At 50.7% G+C, this 5,544-nt stretch overlaps 1 long non-coding RNA gene across 1 annotated transcript; it reads left to right on the top strand.

Moving 5' to 3' along the window:
- The first annotated feature begins 584 nt into the window (after nucleotides 1-584).
- LOC133352035 (uncharacterized) lies at nucleotides 585-3,069 on the top strand. The gene is made up of 3 exons (XR_009756247.1): nucleotides 585-983; nucleotides 1,304-1,415; nucleotides 2,222-3,069. It is a non-coding gene; the product is annotated as an uncharacterized LOC133352035 (long non-coding RNA).
- Nucleotides 3,070-5,544: the final 2,475 nt, after the last annotated feature.

Genomic DNA, 5,544 nt, shown 5'->3' on the forward strand with positions numbered 1-5,544 from the left:
TGGAGTTATGCGTCTTGCGCGTTATGGAGGAGCTATTTTTCCTCGACACGTAATTCGTGGTTACCCAAAGCACCGCGCACACACATGGTTACCGTGGTTACCGTGGTTACAGCGCACAGCAGAGCGTCATCAAGGAGACGTCACAAGGCGTGGGACGGACGCGTCGCGACCACGTGACACGGCACTCATTCCTGTGAAGAAGAGCTTCATAATTCATCGGATTTCTCCAGGCTAAATACATATTCTGATTCTGAGCGTTCGGCACTTCAGCTGCCGAGGAGAGAAAATCGGCGAGCAAGTGAGAAGCTGTCAGTGTTGGTGGTGGTTGGTGGTGGTTGGTGGTGGTTGGTAGTGGTTGGTCGTGGCAGTTGGTGGTGGTGATTGGTGGTGGTTGGTAGTGGTTGGTGGTGGTTGGTGGTGGTTGGTAGTGGTTGGTGGTGGTTGGTGGTGGTGATTGGTGGTGGTTGGTAGTGGTTGGTGGTGATTGGTGGTGGTTGGTAGTGGTTGGTGGTGATTGGTGGTGGTTGGTAGTGGTTGGTCGTGGCAGTTGGTGGTGGTGGTGGTGGTGGAGGAGGAGCGATGCGGTGCGGGAAATAAACTGCTCACTCAACTGCAGCGGCACTGAACAATCACATCATTTGGCCACTTAATTGTCGCCATATGTGGTCCAGCACCAGAATACGTTAAGTGATATTGACAATGAATACTAATGTCATGCAGTATAAGTGAATCTGCTCATGCTGCGTGAAGTAAAGTAATTTCCAAGCGATTTGCGTCATCAAACAAATTGCCCGATTCCTGATTAGAAGGGAAAAAAAACAGTGAAAACGATATTTTAATGAGATTTATCTCCACGCATCGATGTGTACCATCGTGGCGCATGCATCCAACTCCGGGTCGGTGCATCAATGAGAGACGTTCGTACGTGAGACCACCACGAGCGATTTGCCCGCGAGGTTGGCTTGCACCAGGCAGTACAGCAGGTAGGTTACTAACCTATCCCATACAGATCTCTGAGCACCAATCGCATGCGTGGGCAGATTCCGAGTGGGGCTTTTCTTGTGTGAGTGTGTGAAACGCGATAAGAAATTCGCCAAACACCACAAAGCGGGCGGGATCCTCCTGAAAATGAGCCTTAAGAATCGGCCGAGGCTTCCCCCGTGTCAATAAAGGACCCTTTGCCCTTCTCTGTGGCGTAGCTCTCTCTCTCACGTGGCTCTCACGCAGGTAATGCCTCGTCTCTCTGTCTGCCCGTCTCTCTGTGCGTGCGTGTGTGCCTCTCTGTCTGCATGTATGTGCTCAGTGCTCAGCACAGCAATAGAAGCAGCAGCAGCAGCACAATGTTGGCTGCCCACAGGATTAGTAGCCAGGAACCTCCTTCTCACGCAGCCAAGAGTCTGCGTCTCCCCGGGCCGGTAAGCCACACGCCAAACACATTCCCTGAGCTGTAACCATGAGCACGCTCACGCACGCAAGACAAAGAGCCCCGCGTGTAGAGACTTAACAGACTGTTGGGGCAAGTGCTGTTAGGGAGCACCTTTGAAGGTCGGCGCGAGGGGGTGGGGTGGCCAGAACCACACCCGACCGCCTTTGTCTCCCCAGGAGAGATGTTTACACACCGGACCAGGAACTCATTTGGGGCTGAGTTCACCTAGGGGAGGCCCAGGACCGGTTCAGAAAATCGTCACTGGTGTTCGCCGTGAGCGGGAATCTAACTCGGTTGGCCGGGTTCGTAGTGCAGCGCGCTAACCGCTACACTACCGCTTCCCATACACGCAGACACACACTTAGATTAAAATACAAAGATCCCCCGTATAGCCTTAACAGACTGTTGGGGCAAGTGATGTTAGCGAGCACCTATGATGGTCAGAACGGCACACGAGGGCGTGGTTTGCCAGCACCACGCCCGACCGCCTTTGTCTGCCCAGTGGTGATGTTTTTACCCACCGCACCAGGTACTCATTTGAGGCTGAGTCGACCTAGGGGAGGCCCACGACCCGTTCAGATAATCGTCACCGATGTTGACCGTGAATCGAACTCGGTTCGCCGGTTTTCGTAGCGCAGCGCGCTAACCGCCACACTACCGCTCCCCGACACTTACACACACACACTCACAGACACTTACACACACACTGACTGACAGACGCACACACACACCGACAGTAAACACTGCAGCAGGGCTAATGCTCTCATTGGCACACAACGACTGCTTTCCCGGCAGGGCCAGGGGCAGGGCGCGCGGAGCACCGCACTAAGCCGACTCGGCTGCTTAAACAGCGACAACTGCTGCCGCTGCCGCCGCTGCTGCTGCTGCTGCTGGTAATGTGGCCGCCTCTTGGATGATGAAGGCGGCGATCGTGCGAGCACCATCTGTTAACAAGCGGCCACTCCCGCATGGGAATAATAACGCGGCTGCACACACACACACAACGCGCACACACACACAATGCGCACGCACACACAATGCGCACACACAACGCACACACACACAATGCGCACACACACACACAACGCACACACACACCTTGCACACACACACACCTTGCACACACCTCGCACACACACACAACGCACACACACACCTTGCACACACACACAACGCGCACACACACCTCGCACACACCTCGCACACACACGCGCGCGCGCGCGCCCTGCACACACGTGCTTTGCACACACACAGACAAAGATCCCCCCGCGCCCTGTATAGGCTTAACAGACTGTTGGGGCAAGTGCTGTTAGTGAGTGGCAAAACCACGGGGTGGTTTGGCCAAACAAACAAAACAACGCGCGCAGCCGCCTTTGTCTCCCCCGGTGGCAATGTGAGCACCTCGCACGAGCTACCCGTGAGAGGTCGAGGCGACCTCGGGACAGGCCCGTGACCGGTTCTGATAATCGTCACAGGTGTTGGTGGTCGTGAGCGGGAATCGAACTTGGGTGGCCGGGTTTGTAGAGCAGCGCGCCCACCACTGCGTCACAGCTCCCCATTGTGTAAGGTACACACACACGCACACGTACATGTGGCAAATCCTACTAATTACATGACTTGAAAATTACTCCGCAATTTGCAGAATGCCAAATAAATTAACATTTACAGTATCTTTTCACGCGCTTTTGTTTCTTGTTTTTTGTAAAAGGGAGATCTTACAACAACAACAATAACAAACAATTATGCTTTTTAATTGCCCCAGGAGTGACGACTTGATGCTTCCATCCAAAAGTGGATAGATAATGGATGATGTTGATGATGATGATGATTTACCCGACAGAGCCTCGCTGAATCTCAGGACGCATTCTTACGTCGAAATGTTTGGCCCAAATCAAATGACGATTTCTCGGCTTCTTGTGTGGAACGAACCTGAAAATCCGAAGAAAACTCACGCATATGAGGGGGTGACACTCAAAGCTCCGCATAGCTATTACGGAATCATATATTGTGGGTGCTACCGTGGCAAAATGTTAACTACCTCGCCTGGTATTCAGGAGGTTGTGGGTTCGATCCCGATCCCGATCCCGACCCTGACGCATGTATATTTGGAGTTTGCATGTCTCTCTCCCCGTGGTCGCGTGGATTTTTCTCAAGGTCCTCCGTGTTTTCCCTTCCACATTTATAATCAGCGTGCGTTCAGAGTATTTGGCTGCTATTTCCACATGATGATGAGCCACTTCGTTGACCTATAATTCGTGGTCAGGTCACTTCTGAAAAATAGTTGTATAAATCTTCACTTAAAGCTTTCGTGACTGCAGGAATTCATATTCTTTGGGTTTTTCGGTAAAGACACCTAGATGGGTTGAAAGAAAATAACAAAAAATAACAAAAAACTATTTTCTTTTAACCTATCGACGTGACTTTACCGAAAACCCAAATAATATAATATCTATATAGCTTAGTGGGCCTTACTTGGTAATACAAAAAACCATACAAATAAATCTTCTTGGTTCTTTCGGTAAAGTCACGTAGAAGGAAAATAATAAAATAATAAAATTAAACATAATAAAATAATTCTCACGACGTTTCGGCCACAACGCAAGCAGCCGTCTTCAGGTGGAGAACAGGTCTGTCGAGGAGACAGAAAGAACCAAGAAGATGAATCTCTGCAGTTACGAAAGCTTTAAATTGAAACATACAACTAAAGTTCAAACATCGTGTAGTAATGCTTGCCAGCTCGTGGCCACCTCCCAGGCCAGGCCACGTGGGCTGCCTGTAACCCGGCACTGTGGTGGCAGCCGCAGCAGCGAGGGTTGATGGATCACCGCACCAACAGAAGTTGTTGTGAGACTCCCTCCTACGACCCGTGAGTGTTGAGGTGGTGCCGTACCCTGCTGGCTCGCCAGGAGAAGGCGACACAGCAAGTGGACTAATCCCCAGCTGGTTGGGATAAGCGCTGTTAGTTTTATTATATTATTGGTTCTTTCGGTAAAGTCACGTAGAAAGGAAATAATAAAATAATAAAATATTTTATACAATTCTCACGACGTTTCGATTGCAATACAAGCAATCATCATCAGGTGTGAAAACCACAGCAAGAAATTGTATTTCCCCCACGCTTGGCTACGTACGGTGTGAAAGAAGTTCAACATACATAAATAGAGGACCGCAGAGCTTGGGCGGGAGGGGGGGGGGGATGCAGCTCATCACGTGGTTGCTGCTTTCCTCGCTCGTCTGTGGTTCCTCCTCTGAGTCGTTCTCCCTATTCGACAGCGAGTCAGTTCTGTACCGTGCAGTCGACACTATTATTATTATTCACCCTTTCGTATTCACAGGCGGTCTCCCATCTGAGTGCTCACCAATGCTCAACCCTGCTGAGCTTGTGAAAAGATCCGACAGGATCGGGTTGTGATGCAGGTCGCTCCCGTCGTGGCTGCAAGAGATGGAAATGTAATCTCAGCGGGCCTCTCGCGCAAGTTAAATGTGGCGACAGCCAGATTGACTTATACTGGCATTAATCTCTACGATGATGAGCTCTGCACCCAAGGAGCCTGTATTTAATGTATAATTGAACGACCACAAACCGCACTAATTGAGATTAAAATCGCAAGGGCGTGCGGGAGATACAGGCGAGGTTCAAACTGGAGCTGGTAGATGATGCTTTGAAGTGGACTTCGTTTGTTGTGGTCAATTACCCTTCAGTCGTGGTGGCACCCCCCCCGCCCCCACCCTAACACCCTAACTTTCGAAGGCGGGAAATCCCCGACAAGCCACGCTCGGTTTGACGCGACCAGCGGCACACGTGAGAACAGAGGTGATGTTTTTTTTCTTCGATTTTTTTATGTTATCCGATTAGTCGAGATACGTAATCGATAATCGGTTGAGCAATGCATCACTCAGATAACTGGAGAGCCCAGCGCTGGCAAAAACATCTCACACTTTTCACACGAGCATTCCACCACCACGAGTCTCTGAGCCAGTGATGGAATTCCACATTCCCATGGCCAGGGGCCATGCAGTAAATCGCACAATCACTGTTGACGCCCCAGAAAGTGGCTATTTATGTTATTGAGGGGCGATGGGGTTTGATGTTGCCAAAGCTTGTGTTCGGCAATATT

Source organism: Lethenteron reissneri, chromosome 39 (assembly GCF_015708825.2).
Source record: "Lethenteron reissneri isolate LAM-NWPU_2019-01 chromosome 39, ASM1570882v1, whole genome shotgun sequence".
NCBI lineage: Eukaryota > Metazoa > Chordata > Hyperoartia > Petromyzontiformes > Petromyzontidae > Lethenteron > Lethenteron reissneri.